Raw genomic sequence first — 24180 nt, forward strand, 5'->3', positions numbered from 1 at the left:
CACTAAACAACTACATCATGAAGGGGTGAGTATGAAGTTCAAAAACAAAATATTGATAATGCCATTTCCTGGGTTGGATGCAGAGTGGGTTGGGATGATTGAAGGTGGAAACCAGCTCCAGAACCTGCTGGCTTCCAGCAAGCGTAGCAATAGAAACTTCTCCTCTAAGCCACAGTCCCATCCTATTCAAGCCCTCACTCTACCAGGGGGTAGCTTCTACTGCTATGATCTCGCTGCCATGGCTGGGTCCTGAGAGACCAGGGCTGAGGAAGTAAAGAGAGGAACAGTAGTCTTTAACCAAAATTAGGAATTTCCATTGTCATAACCTCATTGCTCCAGGAGTTATTTTAAATATATAGTTGAAAGGAATTAAGTCTGCCTTTATTTTCAGGCCAGATGGAAAAAAAAAAAAGGTGGAATATTCCTGAAAGACAAATCTAAGATGACTTTTCTGAAATTGTATTTTCTCCCTGGAAGTGGCATTACAAAAGCTTTAATAAAATGTTTATAGAATTTTAATAAACTAAGTCGTTAAGTAAAATGCATGCATTTGAAATGCATTTATTGTACTTTTTTCTAGTTAAGCATATATATGTATATATATATACACACACACACATACGGATTTTTTTTGCATAGGTCTATCCAGATATCACCCTTTAAACATTTACATATCTTCATCTCCAGTGAAAAATACTGAAATGAAATAGGTCATTTCTTTCCATGGTGGAGCTGACGGTTGACCCCAAGCTGTGACCAAGTGATCTCTCTTTGAGGCCAGATGAGAAATATGAACATGGGCTTCTTTCTCCCTATGTGTGTCTTCAAGAGTCCATTAATATTCTCCTTTCATAATGATGAGAGTTAACTTTTAGAACCCTTTATTTTATGCAAAAAAAAAAAAGACTAAGAGAAGTGGTCTTTATCTTGTCAAGATGACATAAGTTTGGCTGTGGAATTTTTTTAAATCTTAGAGGACAATTGTGTGTTTAAGAGGAAAAATGGGTACTGACTCGGAATCCTGTAGTTAAAACATCTCCAGTTACTTTTATAAAGTCTGTATTCTGAAGACATGAAATATGTCCCAATTGTTGGAAACTTTTAGTTAAGATAAATTTGAGTTTTTCTGCTCAAAGTCATCAATTCGTTAGACCCAGAATCTCTCTTTCTTAACAAAGTGGAACATAAATAACTCAGACTTCCCTAAGACTATTGAAGAGTGGTAGGTAAGGTCCTTATACATAATTTCTAATATTTATTTATGCCTACTCTACATCCTGCTCTGTGCCAAATTCTTTGAACACATCATCTCATTTAACCTCAGCAATCCTATGAGGTAAATACAATTACCATTTTCTGAGAAGAGGACTAAAGTTTAGAGGGTTTTAGTTGCTTAATGTCATAGAAATTGGACAGATCCAAAAGCCACACCTAGACATTCTGATTCCAAAACGAAAGCCTTTAATTGCTCTTCTTCTTTTGCCTACAAAAATGAGCCTTAACTTTCAACTAAGTTTCAGCTGAGCATGAGAAACTCCTTGAGAGCACAGTTCTATAGTGGTAGACTGGAAAGAAGCCAAGAGTTTGAACCCAAGTCCAATGTGTGGGGTATTGCCTCTTACCAAGCAGTTCCCTGACATCAGCTGGGTATCCTACATTTCAGCTCAATTCTGACACCATCTACCTGGAGATAGTGTCAGATCCCCAGTTTAAAGGCTCACTCCTACAAGGCTGCCCTCCACTTCAGATGCCAGTCACAAATCCACGTTGGCATTTGCAAACATGGGCCACAGTTGCTGGCCAGCTAACTGGAAGGTGGTTCCTTTTTTTCTTATCCCAGGATGAGGTACGCTGAACTTAATCTTCTGCTCTGAGCATCTTCGCCCTTCAGTGTCGCCAGGAATGACTTGATAGACAGCACTACCTGTTTAGGGCAGAAAGTCACAACTTTCAGGCTCAGCACAACCAGAAAAAAGTTTTTGACTTTGTTGCTTGCTGTGGAAGGGTGGCAAACTCCTCCAACTTCATCTTTACAGATGTATCGCTATTGAGGTCAAGGGATCTTACTCTTCCTGTTTACTACTGTATCCCCAGTCATTCAGCAGGGTTTGGCATGTGGTAAATGCTCAATAAATACTTATCAAGTTCATGACTAGGTAAACATACTCCCTGTCATCACTTTCCTCATCCTCTCTTGCTTCCTGATTGCATGACTAAAGCATCCTCATGTTGAGCATTCCTAATATATCATCATTAAAATGAATATTATTCACAAAAGAATAGAATTTATAAAACAGAGCAAGATAGATCATTCAGTAGATAGATGAGGTTCTTGAAAACACATATTACTATAGCTCAGTGTTCTCTTTCTTGAAGAAAAGTTTGTTAATCAAAAGCAAAATCTTACTCCTAGAGTAGTAAGGCTGGACCAGCAAATGCATTTTTCAGAGGTTTACCATGTGGCTTCAGGATGGGAGTTTCAATAATTAATCAAAGGGCTGACATTATTTAGTAGTCGACAGAGAGAGAGGTCATTGTCTTTTCCTGGTCCAAAAAGTTCTTCCACATATTTCTTTTCTATTTTTTAAGAGCTTGTTTTGACTCCCAGTGATCAAAAAAAGTTCAGCTTGAATATACACAGTAACAATGATGCCTCCATGCCTTTCTTTTGTATTTTGGTCTTTCTTTGGACCAAATAACTAGGCTTTTCTTTGGACCAGGTTACTCAGTAAGTTAAAGTCAAATGGTTATACCTAAAAGCAATTTTTTTTAGAAGGCTCTTCAATCATAACAAGTACAAATAAAAACATGAAAATAAGTTTAGAAGGCTTGCTGGATTTTCTTTCAGATTCAGTGCATCAGTTTGCCGTTCTATTTGGGGACACTGGGTTATGTGAAAACTGGATAATCACAATCATTAATGATAAAATAAAGATAGAATATGTATTTAAAAGTAAATCTCATGTCTTTTGGCCATGACGAATCATTCATCACTGTAGGAAGCACCTATAGGAATTTACATTCCATAGCTGAATGGTTCCTGGCCTCCTTAATCAACAGAAACTGGTAAGAGGCCAGAGGAGGAATTCATACAAGGCTTTATTGGGACTCATGGAGCAGCAGAAGGGAATGAAAATTAGTAACAGGTGCCCTTGCTCATTCCCTGGTGGGGGTGGGGGGAACAGCAGCTGGCCCCTTACATGGGATGATTGTAGTTGTAGGCGCTAGACCAGGGTTTGGGCTAGAAGGGTGGCTTAGATGGTCTGCCCACCCCCTTGGTGGTACTGTGTGCAGGGTGTATGCACAGTACCTTGCTTTTGCTCCTGACTCCTCAGAAGTGGCAGGTGGGTTTTTGGTCTTTTTGTTTCTTGTTCATTATTTGCCCCAATGGCACATTCATGCAGCTATTTTCAGTCCTTTATAGTTTCTTTGTATTTTGTTGCTGGAGGAAAGGGAGTTTTTTGTTGTTGTTGTCTTTTTTTTTTTTTTCTTTTTTCTTTAGGGCTGCATCTGCAGCATATGGAAGTTCCCAGGATATGGGTCTGGGAGCTGCAGCCGCCAGCCTACACCACAGCCATGGCAACTCGGGATCCAAGCCACTTCTGGGAACTACACCAGAGCTCATGGCAATGCCAGATCCTTAACCTACTGAGAGAGGCTAGGGATCGAACCCACAACCTCATGAATACTAGTCAGGTCCGTCAACCACTGAGCTATGATGAGAACTCCTGGAGGAAATTTTTGTCCAGGTATAAGTGCTGCATCCAAGGGTCCCAGGTCCCAGCCTGTTCCAGTTGGAGCACTCATAACAATGAATCTATAGAGACAGAGAAAGTAAAAATGGGCAGATCTCAAGTGTAGGATATAGTCTTGTCAGCTGAGGGTGTCAGGGAAACATTTGGCTTCACTGTTTTTTTTTTTTATTAATTTTTTTTTTCTTTTTAGGGTCGCACCTATGGCATATGGAATTTCCCAGGCTAGGGGTCGAATCACAGCTTCAGCCACCAGCCTACACCACAGCCACAGCCACACCAGATCCCAGCCGTGTCTGCAACCTACACCATGGCTTATGGCAATGCCAGATCCTTAACCCACTGAGCAAGGCCAGGGATTGAACATACATCCTCATGGATGCTAGTCAGATTCATTAACCACTGAGCCATGATGGGAACTCCAGGCTTCACTTCTTATTGTGCGATGACTATGGGATTGGCGCAACAACTCTTTTCCCCTCTTCCTTAAACTTCAGGCACAGCTTATAGTTATCAGACATCTTAAAGCCAACAGTTTTGACACTTAATATATGATTCACTAAATGATTTTACTAAATTTAATTAATTTGTAAAAAAGTAATACTTTGGATTTAGAAAAGAGTAGTTTTTTTACATATATGAAGAAATTTTCAGCCCAAATATGGGCAACAAAATTAAGCTGAATGTGAACTCTTTGGTAAAAGACACATTGAGATTTATTTAGGTGATACTGTTTTTCCTGAAAAAAATGAAACAAAAATCTTCTTTGATATGTAAATCAAATGAATTAACTTAATACATTTTTTAACTGTGTGGACTGATGTAAATGTTAATTACATTTGTTACTACTTTGAAGTGATAAGTTAGCAAAAGTAAATGAGTGACTTTAGAATTATTCTATTTTAATAGTGTAATATGAGTGTTTTTATAAATCACAGTAACAGGCAAAGTTCTATTTAACTGAAAGGCAATACTTTGAATAATAGAAAAAAATTAAATTTCCCTGCATTATAACAGTGTCTAGAGCCCTTTCAACTAATTTTGTGAGTTAATGAGCCATGCTGTTTTTCCTTAAAGAACCTTTTTTCGAAGCATCAAGTGAATTTAGGTGATGAATTATTTTCTAGCAGCACAAAGAGTTCTAAGAGCAAAAGGACTATTTTTTGATGGTCCTAATAAGAAAGGAGACACAAAATTGATATCCAGAGAGAAACTTCCAGACCTTGCTTTGTATATATACTTCACAAGCTGCATATAATTCCTTTGTCCTGACCGAGCATCACAACCCCAACTCAGATGCAGTGGTTTCCACTGGTTTAGGGTTAGGATAAGCAACTGTCCTGGTTTTAGAACTAAATGTCCCATGTCCAAGGGTGCTCTTCAGTGCCAGACAAACATAGATGGTTTGTCCCCTTACCCTGGTCTCGGAGACATTCAAGTCTATGTCTTGTCTACCATGGTTTTGGCAAGTTCATCTTATGCCTCTTCTTTCCTTTCCTTGCCATGTACCATCTTCTTCCCTACACACACCAGCTCTCCTACGCTTTCTAACCCAAATCCCTCTGTGTGGCATTCTCTTCAAGAGGCAATGTATGCTTTCCAATAATCACAACAAAACCTACTCTTTGCCTTTGGACCTCACTCTCTGTGAGGGACTGCAAATTGACAAATTAAACTCTGCTAGTTAAAGATAGTGCATGGTGATCATTTGCATTTCTGGAGAAACTACCTTAGCCCAAAGAAGTACTTAATCTAGGAGTTCCCATCATGGCTCAGTGGTTAACAAACCCAGGTAATATCCATGAGGATGTGGGTCCGATCCCTGGCCTTGCTCAGTGGGTTGGGGATCCAGCATTGCCATGAGCTGTGGTGTAGGTTGCAGATGTAGCTCAGATCCTGCATGGCTGTGGCTGTGGTGTAGGCCTGCAGCTATGGCTCCAACTTGACCCCTAGTCTGGGAACCTCCATATGCCATGAGTACAGCCCTAAAAAGACAAAAGACAAAGAAAAAAAAAAGTACTTTTTCCATGGTAGACATATTACAAGCAAATAAAGTTTCTATAAGTGAACATAGGAAGAAGTAAAAAGCTGAACTGAATGAGTGCTAGGATTGTAAAGGACAACATCAGAGGTACAAAACAAGAGCTATTTTGATATAAGTAGATGTTTACATAGGCATAATTTAATGGCAGTATCTTTCTTGGAACTTGAAAATATTTGCGAAGTGGAATGTCACCTCTTTTGATTACATGACGGCAGAGAAATAAAGGATTGTTTGTGTTGTGTTCATTACTTTTCTTAATCAACTGGGTTGGCCTTTGTGTCACGGCTGACATGTGACCCTTGAGCAGAATACATTGTCTGGGTTTTAAAACTGCATTAATGTAGACTTAGTTCCCTATTTCATCATCATATATTAGAAACATGCATTAAAAATAGGTAACTGGGGAGAGAGTGTTTCAAATTTTGAGCCTCAGCTTTGTTCCCCAGAAAATGCAGATGTGTTTGGTTACTTGCAAGAGAAGGAAGAACAGCCACGGTGGTGAGGAGAGTTTCTAGGCTGACTAGGCAGGTCCCAGAACAGTGAGTCAGGGTGAGAGATCTGCTTCTTTCTCCACTTTCCCCCTGACTTACTCACATCAGAGACTTGTGTAAGAGCTCTTTACAGAGGAGATGACCACAACATGTATGGAAAAACAACGTCACAAAAGCTGCAGGTAGCCTTCTAAGTTCAGGGCAGCCCGCAGAGGGAGAGCAACGCCTGCTGTAAACCACATGTAGCCCAGGGCCTGGATCTAGGAAAACTACAACCTGTGACCAAGGAAACCCCGAGGCCAGTACCTGGACAGGAGTGAGACTCCTGAATGGGAGGGACATGAGCCATATCACACACAAACGAGGACAAGCTATTGTTTGCCCTTCACAGAGTCTCTGGAGGAGACATCCTTGACTGCCTTGGCCTCTTTCTTGGATGTGTTGCAGGAATTTGTTACCTAAGAAATGCTGATTGTATAACTACTTATGGGGATACTTTTAATCTCCTTAGGTGTATAAGCCTATGGAAACACAAGTGATGGTTCTAGAATATATTGTATATACAATATATTATATATAATATATGTGTGTATTCAATATACCTGCTTTCTGATTTCATATATATGCATTTATTCTATGTATATCATATAGTATAATATAGTCTGTATATTACATATATAGAATTATATATATATATATAAAATTCTGCCTGGTCTTCTAATTAGGGCAGCTTAAATCATAGAATCTAATTGTTGCCATCATCAGAGTGCTGTTCAGAGGGTGAGAGTGAAGTTAAGAAATAATCCTGTACTTCTAATACAGGATAATGCTTCATGTGTTAAAAAGTAAGCAACTAAAAATTGTCAGACATCAAAAACCTCCACAACATTACACATTTCTAATTTTTATGTTATACTCTCATTGTTCAATTTAATTGGGTTTTTAATCACTTTTAAATTCTAAAATTAGTTATATATGAAATCCCTTTTGGGGGAGAAATTGAATGATGAGCAGAGAATTAAAATATAATCTTCAAAGGAAATCAGTCCTCTAATCCATTTTAGATTTTAGTAGACTTTGAGAAGATACTCCTTTAAAAGCATGCCAAATAGAACTTAGGAACTCAGATATTCTACATTAATACAAAACCAAGTGCTCATGTTTTACTTCTGATTGTCTTTAAAAATCCCCAGCAACTCTGCAGATATACAGGAGGCACAATGGGGTGATAATATGCTAATGCTGCCAACTAGAAAGTCTTTACCACATTCAAAACCACTGAATCTTCTTTTGTCTATTCCTCTGAGCAAGGATTTCACTGAAATAGGAAGAGACAAGGTTATAGCAACCTTTTAGTAGCCAACTCTGCTCGACCTTCCTCAAGGATTCTGGTTATTCCTGGAACTTGTTCTCTTTGATATGTTTTACACTTTGATTACGTGTTGCTAGCCCACCTTGTTACCAATCCCCCCCAAGAGTTTTCTCAGGTACAGATGCTGTTTATCAGTCAGAAACTTCGAGGGTCATTCCCTTAGGCTATCAACCAACAAGCACATATTAGAGAATCAGGGAAGCCATTATTCCATCACAAGGACCTTATGATGAGTCCATTGACTTCATAGTAGTTTACTTGAACTTTGATGTATTACTTTGTTGCATTCCCTGTCCCCATCCACACAACCCCCTTCCCTCATCCAGCACCCACTCTTACCAAGCAAATCAAAGGGAGCAGAGACTGGCATGAACGGGATGAAGGGTGGTATGAAGACGCAGGGATGAGTCTGGGGGAGACTCGATGCCCCCTGAGCCCAGGGCCAGGTTTATTGAGCCACGCACATCACTGTCCTGCAGACATCACGGTGGAGCTACAAATCTTACTGGTTTTTGTTGCCTCTCCAGCAAACGCTCCATTCATCTGGTTGCTAATGTTTCAGAGTGCGCTTCTCCATATGAATGCTTTCCACCGCTGCGAGCAGATTTCGTGAGAAAATACAAAATTGTGGGAAATATTTCTCATCACATATATCAATCTGTGTGAATTTTCTTCCAGGCAATGTTGCTGAGGACTCTATAAAATTGGTCTGTAATTATAAAAGTGGTAAAAGAGTGTCTCTCTGAGCATATTTGAAAGGAATTATGCAAGAGAGGTCATCTCATTACATTTGATCTCGCTGGAGGGTATCTCAGCTTTAAAAGGGTAGAAGTGATTTTTTGCAAATCAGGAAAAAGAGTGGTGATGTATGGCTCATTGATGCTTCCTTATTTGAAAAACAAACATGACAAAAGGGGTCATATGTTAGCTGCTGAGATTATATATGGAATAACTACATTACATGTTATGTGTGAATTGTAGAATACCAAATCAGAACACCTAAGCTGAGAAAAACATAGTGTGAGAAAAACCTGGGACTATTGTTGAATTTCATCACAACCCTTCACTGAATTCTCATTCTAGTATTACATTCAGAAAGGTATTGAACACATCAGTTGAATCAGTTTCTTGGTGTATGAATACAAGATGTCAAAATATGTCCCTTTTCCTCTTTCAGAGTTGGCAGGCGTCACTGCAAGCAAGGGATCCTATATTGTCCCTAGAAACAGGGCTTATGTCCCTCCAACTCTTCCAAATGTTTTTTCGACAACTGTGTATACCTTCTATTTTCAAGGGAATTTTTTCTAGTATACATGGGTGCTGTGGTCGGGGTAGGAAGGGGCCAGCAGGGGGAAGGAGAGGAGAGGTTATCTATTTGGCCTTAAATCTTGTGTTAATTCATGTCTATTGATTTCATCAAGCCTGGAAAAGTAATCATTTCATGGCTCTCAATGAATTAAAAAAGATAAGCCATGTCATTTCCAAAACTGTGACTACGTTGCTTAAAAATTAAGTCTGTTTCATGGAGTTCCTGTCGTGGCGCAGTGGTTAACGAATCCGACTAGGAACCATGAGGTTGCGGGTTCGGTCCCTGCCCTTGCTCAGTGGGTTAACGATCCGGCGTTGCCGTGAGCTGTGGTGTAGGTTGCAGAAGCGGCTCGGATCCCGCGTTGCTGTGGCTCTGGCGTAGGCCGGTGGCTACAGCTCCGATTCAACCCCTAGCCTGGGAACCTCCATATGCCGCAGGAGCGGCCCAAGAAATAGCAACAACAACAACAACAACAAAGACAAAAAAGACAAAAAAAATTAAAAAAAAAAAAATTAAGTCTGTTTCAGAGTACAGTTCACAAAGTGACATGGAGTCATATTTTGGAATACATGCAAAATATATGTAATATATATTCCATGGACAGTTACTGTTAGGTAATTGTGGATTATGGTGGGGACATGCCTGTGGGAGGCTGAGCGGTGACTAGTGGGAAGGGGCTTCTCTCCGCCCTGTGTTCATCCTCTGCTCACACTCACCACCCATTTCCAGTGTCTCTGGGATTGAAGTCCCTGATAAAAGGGTAGCACCTGCCTCCACAGCCTTTGCTCTATGGGGACCCAAGTTAGATAACCATGATACTATTTATTTTGTCCTTGACACTTTGGTCTATAGCAAAAGTGAATCAAAATAGCAAAACAAATTTTTTTGCATAGTATTTTTGGTGTGATGAGTCAACTCTTTTCTTTCTTTTATTATTATTATTATTATTATTATTTTGCTTTTTAGCTCTGCACTGCACATGGAGGTTCCCAGGCTAGAGATCTAATCGGAGTTACAGCTGCTGGCCGATACCACAGCTACAGCAACACCAGATCTGAGCCATGTCTGCAACCTATACCACAGCTCACAGCAACACTGGATCCTTAACCCACTGAGCAAGGCCAGGGATTCAACCCGCAACCTCATGGTTCCTAGTTGGATTCATTTCCCCCGTGCCACAGCGAGAACTCCTCTTTCTTTTTTTGAATTATTGTTGATTTACAACGTTGTGCCTATTTCTGCTGTACAATAAAATGACTCATTCTTTTCCAAATTTTTTAAAATATTCTTTTCTATCATGTTCCATACAGGAGATTGGATATAGTTCCCCGTGCTCTACAGTAGGACCTTGTTGTTTAACTCTTCTCTTTCATATTAAAAAGTTTCTGATCTGTTTCATGTAAAAACTAATCTATCGTCTCATATAGATGGGGACATCTATGACCGCCATCTCTTGATGGCAGAAGAGACTAAAATTCCCCTAGGGAGGCCTAGAAAATGACAGAAAATTTTGACAGAGAAAAAGAGATGGGATTGATTGAAAAGTAATATTCCCATGAAAATTCATTATCCTTAAAGATAGCAAGGATTTTAAGAAAGCCTTTTAAACATATAGCCTTATTTTTATAGACTCAGAGCAGACCCCTGGAAAGCTAGCTTTTCAGGGTAGAGGTGGAAATTCTAATGCAGAAGATGAGCTTCATTGTGTAGCCCTGCTTTGGGGCTTTGGAAAAGCCAGATGCAAACTCAAGATGTATGGAGGTGCACATCCGTGGTGGCTCAGAACTCTGTGAAAGGGGAGTCCTTTCCCTCTTTTGGTCATCAGCCTTATGCTGCAGAGAGGCAGGACCAGTTAGGAGGGAAGAGCGCTAGGAGAGGCATAGCTTCGGCCTGGCCATCCCCCAGGTCAGGTGCTGCATCTGTTACAAAAGCCATCACCAGGTCCATAGTCCACAGTGGATTTCTCAGCCAGTGATGGCCAGAATCTCAAGATCCTAATGGTGTCTTTAGACAGAAAACTAGACATTAAAGTATTCCTGCTAGGCAAAGAGAGTATAAATTTGTGTTGGCGTCATGGTAACTTTAAAACACCTGATTGGGGAAGTTTCATCGTGGCGCAGCAGGTTAAGGATCTGGTGTTGTCACTGCAGCGGCTGCTGTGGTATGGGTTCAGTCCCTGGCCTGGGAGCTTCCATATGCTAGGGGTGATACCAAAAAAACCCAAACAAAAATAAACAACAACGAAAAAACCCCACCTGATTGGAGTTAGAGAATCCGGGGGCCAGTTGCTTCTATAATTCCTGGTGATTCTTGGCTCCTGGGAGTGCATGTCAGGGTGCAAAGTGTTCAAAGGAGACGGTGATGGTCTGCATTTTCTAAAGAAAACTGTTGATGGTTCTGACTTGCAGAGGATTTAATGAAAATTACCTAGTAGTTTCATCATTCACCACATGGTCACAGAGGTCCATTGCAGTAAAGTTTCCTCAGTAAAGTGGAAGGATGGAGAAGCTCTCAGATAGGATGATGAGACATGTAACCACTGCCTAAAGCAGCAGCCAAAGCCACTCTGGGCCAGATGTAGTGACTCAATAGATTGTCAAGTGCATGAATAGATGTTGACCATCAGAAAATTTAGATGACTGGCTCAGCGGTTAACGAATCTGACTAGCATCCATGAGGACACAAGTTTGATCCTTGGCCTCGTTCAGTGGATTAAGGATCCAGCCTTGTCATGAGCTGCGGTGTAGGTCACAGACGCAGCTCAGACTCTGCATGGCTGTGGCATAGGCCGGCACCTGCTGCTCCAATTAAATTCAACCCCTAGCCTGAGAACCTCCATATGCTGTGGGTGTGGTCCTAAAAAGCAAAAAAAAAAGAAAAGAGAGAGAGAGAATTTAGAGAGTTGTCTTCTTCCTATCTGTAAAAATAGTAGACAACTATTGAGATAGTAGACAATAGATGAGAATGAATATGATGAATATTTCGAGACAAAAAAAAATCACAGTTTGATATCATGGGACAGGGTTAATAGGCAATACTGAAATACTGAATAAAAGTTCAACTTTATGTATTCCAAACTGCCTAAGCCATTTTAGGTTTTCTTATCAGTATTACAAAGATAAATAACAATTTTCTCATCTTCCAAATTCAGATCAACATTGTATTAAGAATTTATTTAGTAATGCTTATCTGCCCTCCAAGGGTTATTAAAAAGAATAACTAAAATGATGGTTATGAACTAGTTTTATAAAAAAAAATGTGTGGCATACTAATATCAGTTATTGTTATTGCTGTTATAGTAATAGTTTGGATTTCATCCCAACCTTAAGGGGAAAATCTTAGAATATGAACTGCATATATTTGTAGTAGCCTAATGCCAACACATGTTTTAGGAGAATCCCTTCCAATTTCATTCTACTCTGTCTTGCTATTAAGTACTTGGTAAATGGAGTTGAAAGCGTGCTAATTGGATTTCTGGACAATCCAAAGCCAAGAATAAATTCTTTAGGAGAGGATTTGAGTATAATAGGATTCTGATAAACTTTAGGAAATAGGCCACTGTCCACCAAATGAGATTTCCTAAACGTGTCCACAAAGGCCCAAACATGAAATAAAATGAAATGTGTAAAAATAACATAATGCATTCACCCGAGTGATACTGATTGCACATACACTTCTTGAATTTTTGGTTTTTTATTTTTTCTCTTTTTCTATATTCAAGGTTTTGGCTCTTCCATTTCTCCTGTTGGTTTCCTCCATGAGTATTTCTCCCATACTGAATTTTCTCCATTGTGACTCTTTGCTATACTGAGTTCAAATCTGCCTGGGTTATACTGGTTGTAGTGAAGGAGTGTATTGGCGATTTGAGGAAAGCTGCCAGCTGGTTCTGAACTGTGGGATGCCAAAGGGACTCGTGGAAAATTTCATGAAGTCTTTCCACAAAGCCCAGGGTCTAGGGAGGATGGTACCCCAAGAGTCACTCAGCACAGAGGGAAGGGATGCCCACCATCCAGCCTTTTTCTTCATGTGCATTTTTAACACTGGGCTCTGGATCTCGCTCCTAGAGTCATGACTTGAATCATCTCACCCTTTTCAACTGCTCAAGATTGTCATTTTCTTTAAAGGTTCTTGAGGGGAGTTCCTATTGTGGCATAGTGGAAATGAACATGACTAGGATCCATGAGGATGCGGGTTTGATCCCTGGCCTCCCTCAGTGGTTTAAGGATCCCGTGTTGCTGTGAGCCATGGTATAGGTCGCAGATGGGGCTCGGATCCCGCGTTGCTGTGTCTGTGGTGTAGGTCAGCAGCTGTAGCTCTGATTCGACCTCTAGCCTAAGATCCTCCATATGCTGTGGATGTGTCCTAAAAAAGCAAAAAAAAAAAAAAAAAGGTGCTCGAGATATTGTCACAGCCCTTGCTTTTCGTTGCCTAGGATGTTAGAACTGCTTTAGCTTTCTTTTCTGTCCAGCCCACAGTGTAACGACTTTCTGTGTTGTGCTAATGGTGATCTCTAGAAGGCTTTTGATAAGGATATTGAACCTGTGTGCTCATCAGGCCACACCTTCAGAAATAATCACTCAGCCCACGATCAATCTCTACCTCCTTTTCACTATGTCTAATGGGTACCTCCTATAATTATCTAAAAGTAGTATTAATTGTGGCTGCTTGAGGCTCATGTGTTTTTCTCAGTGAGAACTTTATTGTTAAAAGAAAAGACTGAGAGGGGGTGTAAAGGATGTTCCCAGGCCCCCACCAGGGACCATCCTGATGCCTCCTCTGCTGGGTGCAGGAATCAGAGCCTTCAGCTCTTTTCTGTCTTCAGGGACAGACATGGTTTACTGGGTCTAATTTCTGGATGTGAGTCAGTTTTCAGACTTAGAACCACTTGATTGAAAAAGAACGGAAACCCCTGGGGTCAGGACTCTGAAACAACACAACATTGTTTACAGTAACGATTTTCCAGCCCTTCCCTAGAAGGACTGCTGGCCATTTATTCAGGTCACTTCCCAGTAGAGAAGGGGATATATTGAAACTGAGCTGTGCTAGGATTGAGGCCCACATTGATAATAAGCCTAGAGAGCTGAAGAGGTGTTTGAATTCCTCCACTAGGGTGGGGAAGGTGGGCCCAGGTGACACATGATGCTTCCCCTGGGACCAGGCTCCGAACGGGTCCATGTGGTCTACTAACTGCTCAGAAGTCATTTTCCAGGCCCTCAAATGTAGAATGGGGGATTTGGCACAGTCCACACTGGGCCCTTGGTCTATAGACTAAGAGATAGGAGAGCAGGAAGGCCGGGTGAAAATGGTTAACAGTTGTCTCTCACACACCTCGAATGGTTACATTTCTTTTCTTTTTTTGGCTGCCCTGAGGCACATGGAGTTCCTGGGCCAGGGATCAGATCTGAACCATAATTGTGACCTAAGCCGAAGTTATAGCAACACCAGGTCCTTAACCCCACTGTGCTGGGCCAGGGATCGAAATTACTTCCCACTGTTCCCAAGATGACGCCGGTCCCGTTGCACCACAAAGGGAATTCTGAAAGTCGTTAATTTAAAGTAGTACTGCACCCCAGGGTAGTAGGGGAGGTGGCAGAAATCAGCGCCTCCCTTGAAAGCTAGAGGATCATGTCTGCATTTAATTTAATGCTCTGGATCCTCCTGAAGCCAGAAGGATCCTGAGGGTGACAGCTGACCACAAGCAGTAGCCTCAGTTGCAGTGTCCATGCCAGACACTGCCATCAGCTGTCCAATTTGCTAGCAACAGAGACCAACACTGAGCCTCAGTTATGGCTACTGCTTCTCAAGAAAATGAACTGGCCACTTGGTGGCAAGTTGAGTACATAGGACCCTTCCACCCTGGAAGAGCAAATAATTTGTTATCACAGAAATAGACATATTTCAGATTGAGGTTTGTCTTTCCTATTCTAAGGGTTTACAGGGGGTTTGATCAGCTGGCCTGGGATTCAGCATAAAATGGACTGATTTTATAGCAAATAGGAGATCATGGGGTCAGTCCACGAGTCATATTACAGAGTGCTGCAGACAAGACAGAGCAGTAGAATGGCCTGCTAAGCATGCAGCCAAAGTACCAGCTCACTGTCACTTTGTGAGGATGGGTCACATGCCTTCAAGATGCTATATGAAACTTGAATCAAAGACTCTAAATAGGACTGTGTTTCCCAAATAAGGAAAATACATTGGTTGGGAACTAAAGTTTAGAAGCAGGGTGACCTTGCTTATCATCATGCTCAGTAACCCACTAGGAGACTGGGCTTTCCATCTTGGTGACTCTGGACTCTGGGGGATTAGAGATTCTGATCCCTAAGTCAGGATGATGGAACTGTCTCTATCTGGAAAATGTATGGCCTTTGCAGAGGAAAAAAAAAAAAAAAGGCAAAACATCCACTGGACCTTAAGGATTTCTCTAAGAAGTGACAGGTATCATTTCTACAGAGTTTCCATTGTTCAAAGTAAGTCATAGGGCCAAGACTAATTTTAATCTTTATCCAGGAAAAGGCAATAAGTATTTTAAAACAAGAACACCTTTGATCACAAGAATTTATATTATTATACATAATTATGAAATTCACCATGAAAGAAAAACAGTCAGGAAGCCTAATAGTTTATTCCTGTTACTATGCTATGCAAATTGTTAACAATATTTGCAGATAGGAAAAGTCAAGGTGTTGAATGTAATCACATCTTTAAAAATATTTATTGTTGGTATCCTAGCATGGCATAGTTAATGCTGGAAAGACGTTATCTAGTTTCTGGAATTGCTTCAGTTTTCATAATTTTAACTACATCTTGATGTTGTAAATTTCAAATCTGAAGACTTAAAATTCTAAAGTCAAGTTGAATAAATAACAAGGGCAAAGAGGGAGAATAAAGTCAGGGCAAAAGAGAAATGTAGTTCAATGGCCAAGAATCCAAGTTTACCTTAAAAACTCGCAAACATTGACCTCTAATAGATGTCAGGTCTGCTTTTAACTATATTTTCATTAAACTTTTCCTTAAAATTCTTTAGTGGGCTAATATTTTTTTCATCAGTGAAAAAAATGTATCAACTTCATCAGCTTTTATGTGGCAGAACTGAGATTTAAACCCAGAATATCTAACTTGAAGTTTATTGCTTTTTTTCTATCAATCCACACATTTAAGTTTCGAACAGGCTACACATGAAATTTACAAAGGCGTACGTAGGTTTGGGATCAAACAGAGAAATTCTCTAACAGCACTCAGGAGAGCTTTTGGTGGTAGATAATTTGGAAGCTGCCAAAACGCTGCCATCTTCAGCTCTAGCAACTCACAGCTTTTCAGTCAGGGCCACCTGGCCTGTCCAGCCTGGGAAGTTACAGGTTCTTCTGCAACATATGTAAACAAGTTCTCCCATTACCTCCAAAGCCCCAGGAAAGAGGGGCTCACAGTTTGGTTGAAAGAAGGAGCTGGGATAGCATTTCAAATCCAAGCACAGAATTCAGGCTCGGGGCTCTGGAACTTCATATGGCTGCAATCCTCCCACGTTATAGGAAGAAGCCAGGGCACAAGCAGTATTACAGTAGGTGAGATAATCGGTGGTTGATTACACAGCCTTATTATTTGTAGGGCATGTACTTGGAGAATTCTGTGTTAATGTTTTGTTTTCATGGGCATTTCCCCTCCTATCTAGTCCCACTTATGAGCTTAGACCCATTTACAAGATGACTAGTTGGAGGAGGAGCCATGCCTGCCAGTAACCCGAGCAGCATTTGTACAATCCCCATACTTGCTCGATGTCACCTCCATCCTTGTCTGTGCATTCTGATTCCCCTCATCCTGGCTGGCACCTCTGCCTGTCCCCAGAGCTTACTTGGGAGGATGATTATACTCTCAGCCCTGAAGGATAGAAAGAGAACCCAAGTGGATCACTGTGTCCCATACATATTCCCCATGTCCCGTTGTGACCCGTGGTCCTACTTGGTCAAGTCAATCATTTCACCGAGCTGGCTTTTCCTTTCCTTAACTGCACATCTCTGGATGCAGAGAACCCAAAGCGGCCATGCATCAGCATTCGCTTCCAGCAGAATAGGACTCAAATTATGTCCACTGATGATACTGTTATTTTTCCATTTTCCTGTGGATATAGGAATATATTTCCAATGAAAATGGTATTATATAATACATATAGTTATAATTTTCCCTTTATTTATCAACACACCTTGTTAATGAGGACATTTGCAAAGCACCCATTTCTACTAGTCAGGGTTCTTGAATAATAGTTTTTGTTTGTTTGTTTGTTTTGTTTTGTTTTTGTCTTTTTAGGGCTGTATCTGAGGCATATGGAGGTTCCTAGGGTAGGAGGCTAATCAGAGTTACAGTTGCTGGCCTATCCCACAGCCATAGCAATTCCAAATCCAAACCTCATCTGCAACCTACACCACAGTTCATGGCAATGCAGGATCCTTAACCCACTGAGCAAGGCCAGGGATCGAACCCAAATCCTCATGGATACTAGTTGGGTTCCATTACTGCTGAACCACAATGGGAACTCCATCATTTTTTTTTTTTCAAAAAGGATAAATGAACAGAAACTTTTCAGAGAAAAGGAAAATATTGGAAGGATATTGGGTAGAACTAGTCAAATTTGAAAACCTATCACAGCAGGAATCCGGGAAAGGAAGAGTTGGCCTTAGGAACGGGATTTCAGACCCTCCTTCCCTCCCCCACCTCCAATGCTGGCACCATCTGCTGCCCTTGGACCCCACCAGCCTTGTCAGGACTCTTGCCTGCACTTGGCCAATTGAGTCTGATGCGTGGACCTGTCATGCTTATTGTACTCTCTCACTGTAGTAAAAGGAAGAATGTTCTAGATGTTAGAGGGGAATTATCTTTTCAATAGTCTCTCAAGACATTTTAAGGACCTCTGGGCCTTGAGTGCTTGTCAGTCCACGGCGGTGAGGGGGCAGTCTTGACTTTGTGGGCCTTGTGGATAGGTGACCCTTCAAGAGCCGCTGTTAGTTTTCTAAGTATTAAGTGCAGTGGGCAGTGTAATCTGCGCTCTATTTTGAGTCATCCCTGGGTCTGACCTTGGGGAGGCTCGAGGGGGTGAAAGTGGCTCTTTACCTGAGGATGTTTCACAATGTGGAGCTCAGGGAGGCCACTCAGCAACTCGGAAGAAAGCGCTTAGCTCCTAGAGTGAGGCAATTTTTCTCTCAGGACCAATTTGATTCTGGGCAGTAAAATCCTATCTTCATTACTAAGGAGCACTTATTAAATGTTCAAATGTGCAGAGTGCTGTTCTAGGACCCATACAAAGAGAATTATCCTGCCCTGTAGGACCTTAAAATCCAAAGCTGAAATTTACTACCTAAGAGGTGCCATTTAGCACCCAGGGTCTGATGACAAGTCAGCTCTTCCATCACTTTGGAACGACTTTGGTTCCTGAGCACGCTGTTTTCCCTCATGGAAAGCTTTTGAATTTTTCTGCGCTACGCCTTTTGGACCCCAAAGCCTGGGGATAATCCTGAGCATACAGAGAAAATGCAAATTAAATTTACACTGGGATTTTATTTATTTATTTTAGCTTCATGAACTCTGTATAATGCAAAGGCATGTTTGCTTCGTGGGTTTTGAACCTCTGATTTCTTGAGCAAGTCACACTAGGTAGTTTCGTGTTGCCACGGTGAGTATAAAAGAAGCTCTGTGGGCCTTGTCCATTGTAATCATCGCAGCTGTGTCTTACACAGTCTGATTCCTTGTTCTTTTCAAGCTGTAAAGAAATCCCACTGCAATTTTCTCCCAAGCTGTTGCACTATTTATTACATTCATGACGACCATATGTTCTAAATATTCTGATACAACTCTGGGTTTTCTGAAGCATTATTGTTATATTATTAGTCTCATAAGTTTTAAGATTATCCTGGAAATTCTAAGTTTTTGACACTCAAGCCTCATCTGCTAAAACATGTTTTCATCCTTAGAAATGGCATACAAAGTCTTCATGAAATGACCTACCCCAATTATGGTTTAGTAATATGTACAAAGCTGTGGCTTTACCATTACTAGTACGCCATTACTAAACTCCCTCTCTCCCCACTGCCACTATAATAAAAGCACAACTTTCAGAAAAGTCAGTGCCACCAAATTAAACATAGAAGGACAGGGTTGACATATGGCTGCCCTGAGAGATTCCAGGATGAGTTGGGTAGAATAACATTGTAAGATCTCAATAATTTTATGCAAAAGTAAAATTCTTTGCTGTGTTGTTGACTGTCCCTCCTGGGGAAATATATGATTTGATTTTGGTCACTGTGAAAGTTCTTTTCATTGTCCCCGTGCCGAGGGTGTCTGCGTCTCTGCTCAGTCTAGTAACAGCAGAGAATAAGAGCCTGAAAGTTGAGAGGAAGGGCATTAAGAACCATACCTGGCTCTTCTGCTTCCCTAGGAAAGATGCTCCTGCCCTTTGTCCTATCAGAGAAGGATGCTGTGCAGGTCTTCGTGCTGGGTCAGGCAGCCCAAGAGGAGGACTGGTGAAACCTTTGCCAAACAGCATAGCAGAAACCATCTTAGTGGGTGGGACAACCACTTCTTGGTATTTGAGACGTCTGGCCAGAACCTAGGTTTCAGGGAAGGCTTCTACCTTATTCCTGGACACAACAGGTGACTAAGGAGTTAGCTCTCAAAATAAGGACTCTGGCTCGTTATTCTGCTAGCTCTAATACCTGGGACCAGGGATCTGACAGTGGCCTCTGAGCAGCCCAGTTCTTTAGGAAGGGGTAAGGAGCTTCATGTTATGAAATCTGCAGCTAGCAGAACTCCTGAGTCTGTCCTGTAGAACAGTGGTAAATATAGTCACAGTCTTTAAAGATACAGTAAGCGTTTTTAGTCCATCCTTAGGTTAAACAGGGATGGAGCACAAGGACTTAAGAGTTTCTGCGAACAGATGCAAAGATGATATAAATTATAGACAGGAAATGTAAGTCTATAAACAGGATTTAAAAATTAATAATCTATAATAAGTAAATTCAATATAAAATAAAAGGAAAATATCCACTACAGCATATTATGTTTTTATTAAAATTATCCATTCTATTTTATTTCACTTTAGTTTCTGAAAACATGGTTTTCTTCTGTGTTATCCTGATTAATTAAGATTAACTCACTTTTCATTAAATTCCTCTCTAATCTTTAGACAGAATTTCAAAAGCAACTAGAGTGTTAGTTATTCTCCCCAACACTCTGAAATCTTTATAACCTGGCAATTTACTTAACCAAGCTAGATTATTTTTCAATTAAAATCCTCTTCAGGATTTCCTTGGTGGCACAGCTGGCATCGTCACTGTTGTGCCTTGGGTCACAGTTTTGGAGCAGGTTTGATCCCTGGCTCTGGAATTTTCACATAATGAGGGCACGGCCAAAAAAAAAAAAAAAGTCCTTTTCAGGTTTAAAGTTATTCAGAACATTGTTCAACTTTTACTCATAGAACTATTTCAAACTATTTCCTTATCCTAAAACTCAAAATGCATAACATAGAAGTTAATGAGAAGTATTTGAGGAGGTTGACAATATATAACAATAAATTTTAAATCACCTAAACAGTCATATACCTAGTAATTGATTCATCAATTTTAAGCGCTATGAATATGTCACTTGTTCAGCTAAAAACTAAGCATAAAAATTTAACTGGAAGAGTAACGTCAGGGTAGCTTCTGTCAGATTAACCTCACATTTTTTATGTAATCCTATATGAATACAAATCAAAACAAAAAATAATTTACAGGAAGTAGAATAAATTTCTATATTTCTACCTCTAATTTGAAACTAACAAAACTATCTAGCTATACATCTAATTTATTATCTTTTTGCATACAAGTAGTTTCAAATACACTTATATCAGTTATATCATACCTATTTAGGTAGTGAAATAAATAGTTGCCTAAATATTTATAATACTCATATAAGAAAAATTTGTTTCATTAAACTACATTTAAAATTCTCATTTTATAAACAATTTTTGAATTTTATGCTCTCTTTGGGACAGAGATAGGCACTTGATTCTTGTGTTCAATTTAATTGCATGTTGTTGTCTTATTACAAAGTAAATTGCATGATATTATAATGCATCGAAATATCCGGGAATTAAATATTCATTAGTATGTGAAAATCTGTAGGAACCTATATTTGAACATTTTGAAATTTGAAAATATATTCCAAAGTAACACCATATGTGGCAATGCATCCAATAGAACAATAGTGGAAAAATTAGGAGATAAATATAATTAAAAGTATATATCATATTTGTTTCATTGAGTATTCAAAGCATTTTATTATGAGTATTTCTAGAGTCAAGTTTTAAAATGTTCATTATTACTGAAGGTGTTGATTGCAGAATTAAACTACATAATTAATGAAGGATGATAATTTAACAAAATTATATAAAATCTCTTACTGTTTTCTAAGAATTTAAAATGTTAATAGTTCAATGTATCTTACAAAATATTATTTTATTTAACTAATGAATTAAAGAAATTTAGGAATTTCATTTTCCATTATCTTCCAGACCTTTTACTTTTTTTTTTTTTCATCTTTTTAGGGCCATACTGGCAGCATATAGAAGCTCCCAGGCTAGGGGTCAAATCAGGAGCTGTAGCTGCCAGCCTATGCCACAGCCACAGCAACGCCAGATCCAAGTTATGTCTGGATCCTAAACCACAGCTGACATTTATGCTGGATTCTTAACTCACTGAGCAGGGCCAGGGATTGAACCCACGTCCTCATGGATACTAGTCAAGTTCATTACCACTGAGCCATGATGGGAACTCTGATGTTTTATTTTTTTAATCACTAATCTTTATTTAGATGCCACTGAGGTATAGAAACAATTCACAATATATTAAAAACAAATTTTCATAAGTTTTGATGACGGCCAGCTCATGGCTACTTAATTCCACTCTTCATTATGTCACAGGAATCTCACAAGAGCAACTGTTAAAGGGAGAAATAAATTAATTTAGAATCTTATCAAGCCTCCCTGTCTCTCAATACTGGACAACAGCTCACACACACTTTCTTACAGGTTATATTTGGGGACTTGTAATAAATGTGTATTCGAGCCTAATTTATTTTACTGAAGCATCTTTTTGTTTAGTACAAAAGTATTTTTCAGGAGTTAATAAGCATTGAATAGTTGGAAGAAGATTCTGAAAATGTCTCTGTATCAAAAGGACAACTTATTTTCCTAAATCATTTCTTTTTAATTTTAAATAACCTAATAAGGTAATAAGTAGATATGATTTTCAACAATAAATAATATTGTGGAAATATCCATTAAATATAATTATGCGGGATATAAACTTAAAGAGATTTTGAAAAAAATATGAATCCTCTAAGAGAGCTTAGTTTTTTTTAAAATTTGGATCATATTTTTTAAAAAATCCAGTTCAACTTGATACACATTTATTGATAATTCATTTGTCCTTAGCATTTGTTAAGTTAAAAAGATGTAAAGAAGATATATGGTCTCTGCCCTCAATAAGAACTAAAAGATACTTTCCTTTTTCTGGCAAGTTTATCTCTTGAATTTTGAAATTCCACAAGATCATTGTTGCAAAAAACAAGACAAGGGAGTGTGAATGTTTGGAACTGGTTATCCGCTAGCATAAACTATGGTATCATGTGAGGGAGAATCTGTATTCTTTGGCCATAATTGTAAAATTTAAGCTGTGAGGCATATTTAATCTAAGTTGTAAAGTTGTAAGGAATATAACCTTACAACTTCCTGAAAAATCAAGGGGAAATTTGGGGGCCGGTAGCAGATACTCTGCCCAAAATAAAATACGTGGAAAACATACTCATGTAAGCGTTTTCAATAATTAGATACATTGAGCTGAACTGGGTTTCCAAAATTTATTCTGTTAGAGATAGAGGAAATGGGACAGCCAGTAGAAAGCAATTATCAAGTATGATAAAGCCGTTTATATGTTGAGAACTATTTTTTTTTAAACCTTCACTATCTATCGATGGTAAAGTAGTTTGATAAAACTGTTTATTAATAATCTTCTACTTTGAAAAGTCACACAAATTTGAAATTAGAAGAAAACAAATAGAAAGTGATCTTGCTATGCTATACTTCGAAATTCAAAGTTACTTTAAAAAAAAAAGAACAATAACAGGTAAAGAACACAGTGAATAAAGAACACATACACACACACAAATCTGGGAAACTCCGTATTCATTCACCCAAATATGAGCTGTAGGTTTGAGTCTGTAACTTGCTTGTCGTTCTTACTGAGACTACTTCTGTGGGCACCAAGCTCAGGACTGGATTACTAATTAGATCACTAAAGTTGAAAATGTCCTTCTTTTATTCTTTAGTCTTTTGTAATTTCTGAATAGTATTCTTAGCTTCCCTATAGCAAACACCACACACACACACACACACACACACAACCCCCCAAAGCTTATATACTATTAAACATGCCAACTTAAAAGTCAATGACCTGAATCAAAATCCTGGCTATTAGTTTAGCCAGTTGTTTGATGATAAACAAATAAAATAAACCTCTCTTGATGTTACTACCTCGTCTGTAAAATAAGTGTGTTGGACAAAGCTTATCTAAAAGGGTAGGCTTAACCCTGGGCTGGTTCCCATATGGCTCTGTGGGTTTCATCATGTATGTATCTCCTCTGGTAATACTGATGTGAAAACTGATAACCAGCAATGTAACATATATGATTTTTGAAATGAATGAAAATCTAAACACAAAGGTATGTGAACAAATTTTGGTTGTCCAATAATTTGTTCCAATATAAGTAATGTGGGTTACTCATAACATACTCATATAGTATGTTACTATACACACATATATTTACACTAAGCAATTAAGTAGCTAACACATATAATATATAATATAGTTCTATAAATAAATATATATACACACTTACCAAAAAATGAGCACATGTACAGAATGCTCAATATATAATATCCTTAAAATGGTAATTATTTTTCATATTTTTTGAGAAATTTTTTTCTTTTGCTTTTTAGGTGGCTTAATTTTTGTTTCTGAACAAAAGCTTTACCATATGGGTGCTGCCAGTTTCCAGCAGTGATTCTATATGACTGGATAAAAACAGCCAACCCTTCAGATACAGAAATATATTCTATGGTTTTTCATGTGGAAAGTTGCTTAATAAGAATTTAATGAGGATCAACCACATGCCAGATTGCATGATAT

General features: G+C 39.2%; 1 long non-coding RNA gene across 1 annotated transcript in view; it reads right to left on the reverse strand.

Moving 5' to 3' along the window:
- Positions 1-1063: 1063 nt before the first annotated feature.
- LOC125122131 (uncharacterized) overlaps positions 1064-24180 on the reverse strand; it is a 70989-nt gene continuing 47872 nt past the window's right edge. Inside the window, exon 3 of the long non-coding RNA XR_007133704.1 lies at positions 1064-1924. This is a non-coding gene — a long non-coding RNA (uncharacterized LOC125122131). The remainder of the gene's footprint in view (positions 1925-24180) is intronic.

Source organism: Phacochoerus africanus, chromosome 3, assembly GCF_016906955.1.
Source record: "Phacochoerus africanus isolate WHEZ1 chromosome 3, ROS_Pafr_v1, whole genome shotgun sequence".
Classification (NCBI taxonomy): Eukaryota; Metazoa; Chordata; class Mammalia; order Artiodactyla; family Suidae; genus Phacochoerus; species Phacochoerus africanus.